Source organism: Ailuropoda melanoleuca, chromosome 17 (genome assembly GCF_002007445.2).
Source record: "Ailuropoda melanoleuca isolate Jingjing chromosome 17, ASM200744v2, whole genome shotgun sequence".
NCBI classification, from domain to species: Eukaryota; Metazoa; Chordata; class Mammalia; order Carnivora; family Ursidae; genus Ailuropoda; species Ailuropoda melanoleuca.
This window is the reverse complement of record NC_048234.1, coordinates 5,494,463-5,509,858: the sequence shown is the minus strand read 5'-3', so window position 1 is coordinate 5,509,858 and position 15,396 is coordinate 5,494,463. Positions and strand designations below refer to the sequence as shown.

General features: G+C 45.6%; 1 protein-coding gene and 1 long non-coding RNA gene across 3 annotated transcripts in view; one reads left to right on the top strand and one right to left on the bottom strand.

Annotated features, from left to right (window-relative positions):
* Nucleotides 1–15,396, bottom strand: part of SHISA6 (shisa family member 6) — a gene marked incomplete at its 5' end in the record, with an annotated part of 262,156 nt that overhangs the window by 9,452 nt on the left and 237,308 nt on the right. The gene's annotated exons all lie outside the window — the stretch shown is intronic.
* On the top strand, nt 8,953–14,963 carry LOC117796954. 2 transcript variants are annotated; one of them, XR_004621729.1, is made up of 3 exons: nt 8,953–10,923; nt 12,222–12,358; nt 14,335–14,963. It is a non-coding gene; the product is annotated as an uncharacterized LOC117796954 (long non-coding RNA). The 2 variants fall into 2 exon arrangements; XR_004621728.1 differs by having other exon boundaries at nt 12,130–12,358.

The window sequence follows — 15,396 nt, the reverse complement described above, 5'->3', positions numbered from 1 at the left end:
CGGACCCCCCCGCCCCTGCTGAGTGTGGAGCCCGACACAGGGCTCGATCTTACCACCCTGAGATCACCACCTGAGCCAAAACCAAGAGTTCGACGCTTAACCGACTGTGCCACCCAGGGCCTCCTTGCATATTTTTATTTAATTCATCTATATTCATAAAGAAAGTTTGTCTTTTTTTGTTCTAAGATATCAAATTTGTGCATCAAGATAATGGTTTCGTTGAGTCAGGTGAATAGCATTCAAATTTTCTGTGTGCCCTGAAACTATTAATATAGCACGTGAAATACCACTTCTCGGGAAGTTTGGAGGAATGCAATACTAAATGATGTCTGGTGTCTTTCAGGGAGTTTTTGTTAGTACCGTAGTAGGAGAATGACTCAGTATTTCACTGACTGCGCAACAAAAAATTTGGGAGATGGTTGTTGTTATAATCACCAGTTAGGGAAACTGAGGTTTGGAGAGGTCAGATAATTGGCTTAACAGGTGAATCTGGGGTGCAAACCCAGGTGGGCTGGCATGAAAGCCCCCATCCTTAACCATTACACACACTGCTTCTCACACTTGGCAACATTTTCTTCACATATTAATCCATTCGGTTTTCCAACTCTAAATTCAACTTGTCGTTTCTGTTTTATGCCCGCTGGACATGTGAAACTTTATTAGCTTAAAACTATAACCTTCCTTAAAAAAACCCCAAACGACCCTCTCCATATGAAATTCTAAGTCTTTTCTTATTCTTAATTTTCTGTGTTGATGTTTTCTGGATCAACAATTTATCCGTATTATTATTCTTTTTCCAAGAACTACCCCTTATATTTATCAATTCTTTGTTTTGTCTTTAAATCTTATTTTATGCTTTTGGACTTGTTCATTTCTGCCCTCCTAATTTTCTTGGATTTGGTTTGCTTTTGTTTTCTCGTTTCTGGGCTCAAATCGTTGGTCTATTTACTTTTCCTCTTTTCTGTTGATAATATACGGTCTTTAGCTCTGATTTCGTCTCCATCACCTTCTCGTCAATGTTCTTATCGTTGCAATGTCCTAAATGATCTGTAATTGCAGCCTTGTTTTTCCCTCTGACCCGAGAGTTCTTTAGTACAGTGAGGTTACATTTCGAAGTGTTTGGGGGTGTTGGTTTGAGCTTTGGCCCTTAATTTTCTGTCTCATTGTATCGTGGTCAGAGACAGGGCTATACATTTTCTGCTTTGGGGAATTTATTGAGATTTCCTTTGTGGGTTACCATACGATCGATTTTTATAAATGTTTCATGAGTACTTAGAGAAGAGGTATATTTTCTTTTTGGAGGGTACAAAATGGGCATATATCTGTTTAGTCAGACACATGAAATACATCATTCAGTTCTCCTCTGTCCTAATTCATTCGTTGCCTACTTATTCTGTCAAAGATGGAGGGACGTGTATTAGGATCTCCCACTACTTTGTGTTCCTGTCATTTTCTCTTGGTATTTGTCATGGAATTGCTTTTATGTATTCCCTAGCCACATCATTCAGCACAAAAAGGCTCATGGTGCTTATGTCTTATTTGTGGCTGCCCTCTTTATCCACATTAAATAACCCTTTCTGTCCGACTTAATGCCTTTTCTCGTCTTTAAGTCCTCTTGATCTGATGTTTATATTGCCAACCCAGCCTTCCTTTTGTTTGCATTTGCCTGATAAACTTTGCCTATCCTTTTACATCTAACCTTTCTGTGTCATGTTGTTTTATGCTTGTCTCTTGACAGAGCATACGGTTTTTACAGAAAATCTATCTTATGTGCTTTCTCGATTGCCTTGTTAGCTAGAAGCAAGTCCTCCTGCTCAGGAAACTGTCCTCCCTTCTTTAAAAAAAAAAAAAGATTTATGTATTTATTTTAGAGAGAGAGGGTGAGAGCAAGTGGTGGGGAGGCACAGAGGAAGAGGGAAAGAGAGAATCTTCAAGCAGACTCCCCACAGAGTGCAGAGCCTGATGTGCGGGGCTCGATCCCAGGACCCTGAGATCATGACCTGAGCCAAAACCAAGAGTCAGACACTTAATGGACTGAGCCACACAGGTGCCCCAAACTGTCCTCCTTTCTATTGTGGCCCTCCACCTCCTGGCTATAGTCATATGTGACATGACCCTGCTCCCCTTAATACAGGCCAAACTCTAGGTCATGGTTGATTTGACCAAGTGTGAATACCACACTCAGCCTGGGCCAGTCAGAGTTCCTTTTCCAGAAATGAGGAATTATAAGAGAGGTTTGGTGTCTCTGCTTGGTTGGACTCATGGTGTGTGAACTATGTAGCTATGGGCAGTCTTGCAGATTTGGAAGAGAGGTCACCTTTAGAGACTGTGGCCCATTATATTTTATAAAAACAGCCACAGTTATAGTTCTAGTCCCACATGTTCTCCCAGAACATTCCCACTCCCCCATGAGAGGGCGTATCCTCTCCATCTCCTTGAAACTGCAGAGCCTTGGTGACTGCCTCAGTGAGCACATTACAACAGAAGTAATACCATATAACTTCCACAGGAAGGTTGCAAAAGGTCATGTGTCACCTGTCTCTCTCTAGGCACACTCAGCCTTGGATCCTAGCCACCATGCTGTAAGGAAGTCCATGCCACGTGCCAAAGCTACAGGTAAGGGCTCACAGCTCCGGCTAAGATATCTGTCCACAACCAACATCAACTGGCAGACATGTGAGTGAGGAAGACTTCACATGATTCCAGCCCCCAGTCTTCCACCTGCCCAAGCTGAAACAAGTGGACCAGAGACAAGCTATGCCCACGGAGCCCTGCCCCAATCGCAGAGTTATAAGCAAAATAAATGTTGCCTTCATGGTATCATTTTCTACAAGGAAGATTTTTATTTAGAGATAATTGTAGATTCACACACCAACTAAAAGAAAGAATACAGATATCTGGTATACCCTTTAGCCAACTTCCCCAGTGGAATCATTTTACAAAACCATAGACTGTCTCAAAACCAGAATATGGACATTGATGCAGTCACGGTGGATAACATTTCCATCGCTAGGAGGATTCTTCTTGTGGCCCCTGTATAGCCACACCCGCTTCCTTCCTGCACCCACCCCTTCATTAACCCCTGGCCACCATTAACCTGTCCATCGTTTCTATACTTTTGTGATTTCAAGAGTGTTATATAATTGGAATCATACAGCATGTAACTTTTGGGATTGGATTCTTTCATCAAGCATAATTCACTGGAGACCCACCAGATTGTGGCGTGTGTCAATAGCTCATTACTTTTTATTGCTGAGCAGTGACTATTCTGCGATCTGGGTGTACCTCAGCTTAACTATTCATCTTTGGAAGGACATCTGGGTTATTCTCAGTTTTGTTATATTATGAATAGAGTTACTGTAAACATTCATGTGCAGGTTTTTGCGTCAACATGTCTTAATTTTCGATGATAAATGCTTAGGAATCCAACTGCTGGATTGTGGAGTAGTTATATGTTTACTCTTTTAAAGAATCTGCCAGACTGTCTTCCAGAGTGGCTGTGCCATTTTACATTCCCACCAGCAACGAATGAGTGATCCGGTTTCTCCACATGTTTGTGAGCATTTGGTGTTGTCGCTATTTTTTATTTTAGCCATTTTTAGTTAGCTATGATAGCTGTGTAGTGATATCTCATTGCGGCTATAATTTGCATTTCCCTAATGGCTAATGATGTTAAGCATCTTTTCATGTGCTTATTTTTCATCTGTATATCTTCTTCAGTGAAACGTCTCTTGATTACTTTTGCCCATTTCTAATCAGATTGTTTGCATTTTTCCTATTAAATGTTGAGAATTCTTTTTATATCCTAGATAATAGTTACTTGTAGGATATATGGTTTGTAAATATTTCCTCCCAGACTGTAGCTCGTCTTGTCATCCTTTTAACAGAGTCTTTTGCAGAACAAAAGTTTTAATTTTGACGAAGTCCAATTTATCATTTTTTTCTTCTATAGATTGTGCTTTCCGCGTCAAGTCTAAAACTTTTTTCCAAGCCCTAGGTCCTGAAGATTTTAAATTTTCTCCTGTTTTTTTCCCCCTTGATGTTTTACGTTTTACATTTAGGTCCATGATCCATTTCGAGTTATTATTTATTTATTTATTTTAAGAAAGAGAGAGTTGGTGGGAAGGGGCACAGGGAGAGGGAGTGAGAGAATCCCAAGCAGGCTCCATGCCCAGCATAAAGCCGAACACAGGGCTCGATCTCATGACCCTGCGATCACGACCTGAGCTGAAATCAAGAGTCTGTTGCTTAACTAACTGAGCCACCCAGGTGCCCCATTTTGAGTTAATTTTTATAGACAGTATGAGACTTAGGTTTAAGTTGAGGGCTTTTATTTTTTCTCCTCCCTCCCTCCCTCCCTCCCTCCCTCCCTTTCTTCCTTCCTTCCCTTCTTCTGACGGCCAGTTACTTTAGCATCATTTCTTGTAAAGGCTCTCTTCCCTCCATTAAGTTGCTTTTGCATATTTATTTTAAAAAAAAGTTGGATATATTTATTTGAATCTATTTCTGGGTTTTCTATTCTTTCTTTTTTTTTTTTTTTAAAGATTTTATTTATTTGACAGAAAGAGACACAGTGAGAGAGGCAACACAAGCAGGGGGAGAAGCAGAGGGAGAGGGAGAAGCAGACTTACTGCTGAGCAGGGAGCCTAACGTGGGGCTCAATCCCATGACCCTGGGATCATGACCTGAGCTGAAGGCAGATGCTTAACGACTGAGCCACCCAGACGCCCCTGGGTTTTCTGTTCTGTTCCATTGATCTACATGTCATTTCTCTGCCAATACAAAACAATCTTTTTGTTTTTGTTTTTCAGGAACAGCCTTTTTATTGAAGTGCAGTTGACACACAATGATACATTAGTTTCATGTATACAACATAGTGATTTGACAAGTCTATATGTTATGCTGTGCTCCCCACAAGTGTAGCTCCCATCTGTCACTGTACAACATGATCACAATACCATTGGCTGTATTCCCTATGAATACAAACAATCTTGATTAATGTAGTTGTATATTTCTTGAAATTGAGTAGTCTGATCCCTCCCAGTTTATTTTTCCTTTTAACAATTATTTTATCTATGCTAGTTCCTTTATTTTTCCATATAAAATTTAAAATAATATTAGCTATACCGACAAGACTCCTGTGAAACATTGATAGGAATTTTGTTATTTTGGGAGAATTGATATGCTTACTCTGTTGAGTCTTTCAATCCATGAGCATGGTATGCCTCTCTATTTATATGGTGTCATTTAAATTCCTTTGACAATTTTACTATATCTTCAAATTTATTTTCTTAGTGATTGCTCTAGGGATTACAATATGCACCTTCACTTATTACAATCTAACTTACTCCCAGTAGCACATGGAAACTTTGGTCCAATATTGCTCCAACGAACCTCCCTCCCTTATACTGTCATTGTATCTATCTATCTATCTATCTATCTATCTATCTATCTATCTATCCAATACTCTGGAAATTGACCAAAAAGTATACAACAATCTGAGAAATGCCTGTGCTTGAAGAACTTCCAAACTTCAGGTAGGAATAGTGAGAGTTTCTGACATTCCTCCTTATACATGTATACTTATATTATACCCAATGATCAGTATTAAAATTATTGATACGTAAAATTTTATGTCTTTCAAAAAGTTGAGAGAGGAAATGAGAAAAATATGTATAGAGTTTCTCACATTAATCATGCATCGATCATTTCTGGTGTTTCTCATTTCTTCTGGTGAATGTGAATTACTGTCTGGTGTACACTTGTTTTCAGCCTGTATTTCTTGTCAGTCAGGTCTGCTACTAGAGAATTTTCTTAGTCTTTGTTTACCTGAGAATGTCTTCATTGCACCATCGCTTTTGAAGGTTAATTTTGCTGTTACAGAATTCTTGGCTGACAGGTGTTTTCAGCACTTCGAATAGGGCTTCCCATCTACCTCTGGCCTCCATTGCTTTAGATGAGAAGTCAGCTGTTAATTGTATTGGTTCTCTTCTGTATGCCTTGAGAGGGCAGGGGTGTCACCCAACACCCCAAATCCAGTGAGCCCCTTCTGACTAGCACAGCTGCCAGTACTCACAGCCGGCCACATCCTGGCAGAACCTCTGTGCTGACTGATCTGGGGGGAGGCTGGAAGAAGCCCCAGGACTGTCATAAACTCTCCACTTCTACCTTAAGCTCAGCAGTGTTTCAAGCACAAATGTTTTTCAGATGTTGTAAGCTTTTTGGTTAATTGTCCAGAGGACTGAAGTGGCTGTTTTTATCAATTCTGTCCAGATTTGTAGTTATTTTATGGGGAGAGGATTTGCTAACTGTCTCACTGGACCACAGCCAGCTTCAACCAGGAGCTTGGCACGCCCTCCCCAGCTCCCTGTTTCTCAACCAGGCTGGTGGAGTCTCCCAAGTAGCCTGGAGACCTCAGTGCTCAGCGGAAGAGATGCTGGGCAGAGATCAGGAAGAAAGGAGAGTCAGACTGGGTCCCTAGTCTCTGGGGAGCTTAAAGGTGCTTAACACATTTTGGGCCAAACATTGTGTACGCAGGGATAATGAGACCTGCGTCCAGATTTCATACACATTCACACATTTTAATAGTGAGAGTATTAGCTGGGAGAAATCATTTGGTACAGAAGACACTTCCTAGGAGCACCTAATGGTTTCCAAAGTTACTTGTTGCTATAAATGGAGATATTTTCAGAAATAAAGAGGAAGATTCCAGATGGGGCTTTTTGCCAGCCTCGCCTTAAGTTCAAGGTCAATGGCTTTCCCCCTCCTCTGGCTGGGGAGGGGGCAATGATGATCCCATGTGAAGACCATCTTGTGCTCACATCAGAGCAGGCACTCAGGAAAACCTCTAGAACAGTGTTTCCAAAACTGGCTCCAGGAAATCTTGTGCATTCCTTGGAGGTCCCTCAAGGGCTCCTGTTTTAAGAATAGAGTGTCAGGGCACCTGAGTGACTCAGTCAGTTACACATCTGCCTTTGGCGCAGGTCGTGATCCCAGGGTCCTGGGATCGAGCCCCTCATCAGGCTCCCTGCTCAGGGGGGAGTCTGTTTCTCCCTCTCCCTCTACCCCTCCCCAGCTCACGCTCTCTCTCACACTCTCTCACACATAAATAAAATCTTAAAAAAAAAAAAAAAAGAAAAGAATAGAGTCTAGTGGGCAGTGTTTTAGCCCTGCCCACCCACCTCCACTTCTCTACCCCCAACCCTTGCCTCACCCAGAGCAGCTTGGTTTCCACCTGTCTCCCATATTGGTCTCCTACCTAAGATTTCATTTGAAGAAACAGTCGCAGTATTTATAAGTGTAAAATCTACAGGTCAAGTTCGGTTACTTCATTTAACAGGTAAAAAAAAAAAAGAGGCCCAGAGAAGTGAAGTGGCCTGCCCGACCATCACGAAATTGGTGGCAGAAAAAGGACTATGTCTTAGGTTGTATTTATGACACGTCATTATCTGAAAGCTCACGGGTTATTTAAAAAGTCTCTTGTGTTCTCCAGCAGAGGTTCTCAGGAGTTAGGCATTTTCCAGTGGCTCTGCTCCTTTTTGCTCACTGAACTTGGCCGTCAGTGTCTATCTGGCTTCCATGAAATATATATCTGCATTCTGGGGGTGGGGAGAGAGTGGAGAGTCGTTCTGGCTCTGGATTCTACACGCCACATCTTTCCTCTTGGATATTCACCCGGCGTGTTAATGGGAGAGGAGAATAAATCATCCACCTTATTAGTTAGTTGACATGGAGAATTTTTTTTCCACCTAACACTTAGGGTGCCGACAGGAAACAGAAACACATCCAGCTGGATATTTAAGGGGGACTTTAATAAGGGATTATTTGCAAAGATGTGAGCAGAATGTAGGGAATCCATAGGACTAGGACAGTGCCTTGGGGAGAATAAGAGTGGGGGGCTTTATTCCAACTGGGTCCGAGTAGTCAAAGAAGAAAGTGGCTTCTGGAATGCAAAGCAGGAGGGAGCTGTGTAGACAGGGCTCCCTGAGCTTTGGTTGAGGGCTACAGCCAGGGCCACATGAATGGACCAGGAGGTAGTGTAGGAAACAGGTACCCCATCGTCACTCCCCTCCACTCCTTTCCCTTTCCAGGACTCCCCATTTACCAAAGCCAACTAACATCCACAGAGCAAGGCAGCCCCATGAAGCAATCTGTAAAGGTTAGCACCCAGGAGGCTGAGTAGGGCAGGGAGTCTATCCGGAGGGTCGAATGGAAAAACTGTCCAGAGCAGACTTATTAACTCGCTCTGACAAATGCTATTGTGGTTCATTCTGAAGATGGTCTTGGAGGGGTTTGGGCAGATGGTGTTCTAGGCAATGGATGGAGTTTTGGGGGCATGTGGGCAGCTAGGTGTTGATGCAGAAGGGAGAAAGGCAGAATTGGTGATGTACAAAGACTAGGAAGGCTAAGGACCCCAAGATTTTGCCCAGAGCTCCTCTCCACGGTCTGCTGGATTGGCATCCCTGTCTCTCCCTGGACTTATCAACAGATCACATCTCCACTTCTTCAATCACCTGTCTCGCCCTCCCCTCCCCCTTCAGGAAACCCGGGCCCTGGCGCAGTGCCCAGCTAGGGCCATCAGCCTCCTGATGGATTGAGCTGGATAACATAACACTTAATTAGCGCTCAGGCCTCTTCGATTGATGTGCTGACAAGACTATAAAGTGACAAAACAATCTAGACTCATCTGGGTGCCAAGGCTGCTTGAAGGAAACAGAGCCCACTAAGAGCACGTGGACCACAGTCAGTTAACAGGTCTCTTAGAATCAGATCGTCCCCCCTCACCCCTGCAGCCACACAGGGGCTGGAGCTGACAGCACGTGTCCTCACCCTGAGGTCTGGTTTCACTGTTAAGGGAATTGACCAGTTTCCTCCGCGGAGCCAGGAAACCGCGGGTGTGTATGTGCAAGCATGCTCTCATGTGCCTGTGGGTTGGCTCATCTGTGTGTGTTTGCAAGGGGAGCCAGGTAAGCTGTTGGACATCCATGGGGACAACTCAGTGGCAGATGTAGCAAAAGCAGTTTTCTGTCTCAGTGAGTCACAGGACGGTCGTAGGGTACAGATAATACCCAAAGACACAAACGATAGCTCGATCAATGGGAATCTTGAGACAAAGCAAAGAGATAAGATGCATATTGGTTCTAGATTCTCAAGTCTTGGGCCCCATCACAGCACTCTGGAATTGCTATCATAACCTCCCGATTTCCTCCCACCTCCAGCCTCTGCTCCTGGGGGTCCACATTGCACACTCCAGCCAGATGAGTCTTTCGTAAAGGCTAATTTCACCCTTGCCATTAGCTTGCAAATATTGTACACTACCCATAGGTTAACACATAGATGCCCTGGGAGCCTGCTTTTTGAAGGAGCCTCCTGAACTATTGCCAGAGGAACTCATTAAAGACTTCTGAGCCTTCCCCCAGCCCAGGGAATCCTGATTTAGGTGATCAGAGACCAGGCTCCAGGAATTAGCATTTCAAAAGCTGGAATCAGGACCACACTTGAGGAATGTGGTCCAACGTCCCTGCATTTTCCAAGCGGTGCGTGGCTTAGGACCTCTTCATCTCACTCAGCTCACAGCAGCCTCTCTGCCATCCCCAGCACCCACGGGCGCCTCAGTGCTCTGCCCAGGAACCTCTCCCCATGGGGACGGCTCTTCTTCTCCTTACTTCCCCCTGCAAACCCTTCCAACCCTTGAAGATCAACCTCCAGTGTCCTCTGAATCAAGACATCCTCAAGCCCTTCCACGCAGAGTGATGTCCTTGCCCTTCTGACAACTGATCTCTATTTATTACCACCACCATTTGCTTTTCATACTTAATCACACATCACTTTGCCTTTTGCCTTCTCTCTCTTCCATCCACTCTTTCAAAGACCATTAAACACTTCCGCGTGGGAGGCGCTTCTCCCCAACTATTCATACGGTGAACGTTTCTGGAGGTGGAGCTCGGTCACGTTTCTTTCATGTTTACCTTCACAAAATACTCCCTGGGCTGGGGCTCCTTGGAAGCACTTGTGCAGTTTGGGGTTTTTTTTTTTTTTCTTTTGGAATGATGAATGGATGAGTAAATGAATCAAGTCTTGAGGCAGAAGAAAATGGGCAAGAGGCCATGGTGATGATCCTTGATTGCCTGTCCTACTTTCTATGTTCTTGTTCTTTATACCCTCTCCTTCATGCTCGGAGTGGCAGATTTTCTGGGCCGGTGGCCAGGTGTGTGGGTTGTAATATCGTAGATGTGTCTTCTAATGCAACACCATCTTTGAAATCTTGGCGGTGTGAAGAGGTCACTGGAGGGAGGCAGGCCTGTGATTCATGGTAGCAGAAGGTGGGGCTCCAAGATGACTGATTGGTTGCCAATGACATTGGCACAATGCCATTGTGAGGTCATCAATTCCCGTGCTCCCATGCATTTCCCCTCCTTCTCTAGGTCTTGGTCTTCTCTTGCTTTGGAGGCTTTGGCTCGGGGTCCCCTGGGTCCTACTCGTGGGAGTCCGGCTTTGTGCGAACACCTCCCTAGTGGGCCTGCCCCACTTCCCCACTACTGGCAACGATTTTAATTTTCCAGCGTGCCTGGGTTGTCATGCCCACACAGGCAAACAACGTGTCTTCTGCCAGATTCACTTAAAAAGACAAACTCTAGATTTCCCTGGGAGAGCGGCCTGCCACCTGCTGTGATCCACGTCTTCAGGACAGATGCGACTCCTGTGAGCCCCGAGACACCGGAGCTGTGTTTGGTCTGCCAGCGGTTATCGTCATCACCCCAAAAGGAGTATTTTCTGTCCCGTCTGTTCCGGGGGACTGATCATGCTGCTGGCGATAAGGACTCCAGCAAATCTCTGAGGGCTACTGAAATCATACCCATGGAAAGTCAACCTTGGAGCGCCCTGGAAATACCCGGGAGTGAGATGATGCAGCATGAGTGCCAGGTATGTGATAGGGTGGATCTGGGAGACGGTGGGATGGCCTTGGCCTTGGATGCTGGGCAAGCTGCCACATCAGGCGGGTTCCTTAAAGAGGTTTCGGACGTCTGATGTACCCTTAGAGAGGGGAGTGTGGGGAGAGTCTCTGGCGGATCCCAGATGCTCCTCGCCCCCACCCACAGTCACCCCATCCTATAATTGCCCTCCGCTAGTTCTTGATGTAGGCACCCAACATATCGGCCGGGTGACACAACGTGGCTCAGTATCGCGAAAGGTGACTCCGGTTGAAATAACTAGAACGGAAGGATGATTGATATTTATAGGGTGTGTGGTGTTTTGGGAAACTCCAAAATATCCCAAATGAAAAGTAGTTAACCAGAGGACTTGCGTCCCTCCCGTATCTCCTAGGAGCTATGAGTGTATCTGGCATGGTACCATATTTTTCTTTAAGAAGTGAATTTTTTTTCCTTTTTTTTGTGATCTGGGTCCATTTCTCACCTTTACATTTGTTCCTTATGTTACAATACCACTTGGAGGACACTCTAAGCCTGGTGCTTGGTCCTAGAAACCACGTGGATTATTATCCCAGCAGAAATGGAGCTTTTCTTTCTACTTCTTCTTTTTTTTTCTTTTTCTTTTTTTGGATTTTGATTTATTTATTTGACAGAGCACAAGCAGGGGGAGCAGCAGAGGGAGAAGCAGGCTCCCTACGGAGCCCAATGCAGGGCTCCATCCCAGGACCCTGGGATCATGACCCGAGGTGAAGGCAGGTGCTTCACCGACTGAGCCACCCAGGCTCCCCTCAAATGGAATTTTTCTATGTTAGGGCAAAGACAATAATCTTTTTTCCTATCAGTTACTCTTTCTTTGGTCAGTTTGCTAAGTAATTTATAAGTATCATAGCACTGAAACTTCACAAAAAGTCTATGAGGTCATTCACATTAGATAATACCCAGTTGCCCAAGATCGCACAGAACGTAAATGGCTGAACTTGGATTCAAATTCACCTGTAAAGGCTCCAAACACAGGGCCGTTCTGCTAGAATGGGCTCATAGGGATTCTTACGCAGCATCGGAGCGGGGCTGAGTTTCTACGGGGATCTTGGTTCTTTGGATTTATACATGGTAGTGAATGGCTGATACTTGGGAGAAAAATCTCATGTCATTTCTGATCTACAGGACCTGTTCTTACACCCACTCCATGTCCCTCTAGAAAGGCTGTTCCCGACTGAGCCCAGACTAATGCAGCCCTTCCTCGCCCTCGCCTTTCCCCATTGATGGCGACCTTCTGGCTCCCCATTGCAGCCCTTCTGTCGTTCACCAAAAAGCCACCATCCAATCCGTGCAGAAGCCAGCCACACCGCTGGGGACACAGGAGACTGGGCATTCAGGCAGGGAGTGCTGTCTTTCTGGGGACTGTCATGCAAAGCACTGCATTCCAGGTAAGGCGTCATGGCCCTCTAGAGGACAATGAACATGCTGGGGGTCCTCTGCTCTCTCATACCTGCTCTCCTGCCCAGGATCTTTCTAGAACAGTCCCAGCGCACAGCCTCTTGCTGGCCTTTCCACTGAGTTCCGTCTGCATCCGTTCCCTTCCCTGAGCTCTGATTCCTTCTCCCCATTGGCTACTTGCTTGGGTCTTGTCCATCCTGAAGGACCAGCTAAAAGACGACCCCCCCCTCCTGCAGCCTTCGCCACCCCCCTCAGCTGCCAGCGATCTGTCCGCGCTGTGACTCTCTTACGCTCTGTAGTTTCTTGGGGGCATTTACTGTGTTATCCATGACATGAGGTACACGTCTTGTCTCTTCAAACACACTGGGTCTTCGTGATGGCGAGTGATAGACCATTCGTCTTCGTATTTCCCAAGCAGACTAACATAGTGCTTTCACTCAATAACCATCTATAGGATGAATAAATGAGTCTACTATGCTGGGCACCTGGGGAGATATGAAGGCAGATCTGACCCCATCTTAGTTGCGCACAGTAGGTGTCCAATAAATGTTTAAATACATGAAGTAATAAATACATGGATATATGATTGCAGAGGGTACACAAACTATCTGGAAGATTTTCACCGAGTACAATTAGGGAAGGCCTCATAAAGAAGGTCCATCTTGAACAAGGCTGTAAAGAGATGTGATTTTGGACTGGGAGATGGGAAATCAGAGGAAGGGAGTAATTGCCCATAGAGGAAGGCCAAGGCCAAGGAGTGGGGGAGGAGCTGACAGAACAGACGGTTCAGAGCAGGTGGAGAGTGAGTGCTGGGGATGGCGCGAAACAGGTGGGTGGGATGAGGTTAGGTCACAGCAGTTTTTAATGGCAGATGGAAGACCTTGACTTTGTCCTGAAAGGCTGTCGATTCCCAGACAGGAGGGTGATATGACAAAAGCCTTGTTTCCTAAGGACTGATTGGTGGGAAAGACTAGAAGGAGGAAGGAAAACCGGTTTGGACGTGTTCGGTACTAAATGTTTGCATCCCTCAAAATCCACTTGTTGGACACCTGTCCCCCAGTGTGACAGTATGAAGAGGAGGGACCACTGGAGGGTGATTAGGTCACGAGGGTGGAGCCCTCATGAATGGTATTAGTGACTTACTAAAAGAGACCCCAGAGGGTCCCTAGTCCCCTTTCTGCCAGGTGAGGATACAAGAAGTTGGCCATCTGCACCCTGGGAGGGGCTCGCTCCAGGACCCAATCATGCTGTCCCTGGTCTTGGACTCCCAGCTTCCAGAACCATGAGAAGCAAGTCTCTGTTGTTTGTAAGCCGCTCACGAATGGCACTGCAGAAATGCAGGAGGAAAGTCAGGGAGGCTGAATCAACTCTGATTCCTTCCAGACTGAGATGTCCATAATTTATAGTGCTTGTATTCCAGGAGCAAATGGCCAGGGAGAAGACGTGAGGAGGGGCGGTCATAAGTACTTGATCCCATGTCTTCACTGGGGGACTCCTTCCTGCTGGCGGTTGGTTTCGGCACTTGCCTCACACAGACAAGGCAGAACTCTGCTGGGATGAAATAACGCACCCCCCAGGGCTGTCCACACTTGAGAGGTCTCAGATCCCTGAGATGGTGGCTGGGGCTCTAAATGACATGCGAGGAAGGACAGGGGAGGACAGGTCCTGCCTCCTGTCCTCTGCTCCTTCCAGAAAGGCCACCTTCACCTGCACCAACACACCCATTTGCAGGTACTGTGTGCCCAGTGGAGTATTATCCCTTTGATAATACTCAGGGGAGACCCTGGAAATCACTGTGTGCTGAGAATTGGGAGGCCTGCCAGTAAGAGGTAAGAACTTGTATTAGCCCCATTTTAGAGATGAGAACACCGAGGCACAGAGCAGTAGCTTGGCTATTGGCCAAGACGCAGGCTGGGGAACCCACACCTTCCGCTGAACCGCCACCGTCTTTACCCTCCCTAACCAGATCTGAGCTGCTGCTTGTTCCCCGAAGCTTCTCGGCTGATCTTGTCACCAGCACTCGCTACTCACATCAGTTACTAAGACAACTGAAAAGGCTTCACCGGTCTCCTGGGAATCCTGACCGTATGAATAGTGCAGGAAAATAACAGCCACCAGCTGATATCCCCAGTGGGGAAGAAAGGACAATTAATAGATTCACCATTTGCCATGCAATTCCATCGCGAAGCAGCCTCCCTTGTTAGGTCGAGAAACGTCTGCCGTCATCAGAGTTCAGCTCCCTCACTATGAAATGTATCTTTGCTTTGTTTGTAAGAAATTCACATGCCGCTTCTTTTCCTCATGAGTATGGGAAGCCTTCAGCCAAGAACATCTTAAATAAATGACTAGCCTTGACAAGAGACACACCAGGGATGGGGCTGGAACTTCCACCACGGCGTGCTGAGACATCCCATCAAGTGTGATAAAGCAGGAAGGGGGGCTGAAGGCAGCCCCACACTCAGTGTGCCCACAGACAGGCTCCTGAAGTCTCTAGAAGGATCTCTGTCTCCCCTCTGAAAACAGGTCTGGTTGCTACCGCCTCTGATTTTTTAAAAACTATATAATTAATGCCTGCAGTTGTTGAAAATAAAAAGGAACAAGAGAAAGATGTGTATTTCTCCCCCCAAACTATGGGATAATGCTGCATAAACTGTCGTGATTTTGCAGTGATAAGATAGATACCGCGACTCTTTGTCAAAGTCAATCACGGAGGCATCACGGAGGTGATGATCGTAAGCGGTAGCCGAGCATTCAGCCATCTGGATGTGTCATGATCATTGTTGGTAACTTTGTTTCATTAACCACTTCCCTATGGTTAGATATTTGAGTGAATTCTACGTGAATGGTATTATAAACCACACTTTGTGTCTCTGCAGGCAGAACTCTGTGCGTGTTCTTGATTGCTTTCCCTCGGGAAAATTTCAAGACTCAGAATTCCTAGGTGAGAGGGAATGTAACGTTAAAAATAGTGGTTTAATTTCTTCTCCGAAGCTGTGCCGAAATCATACTTCTTTCGGTTCTGAATGAA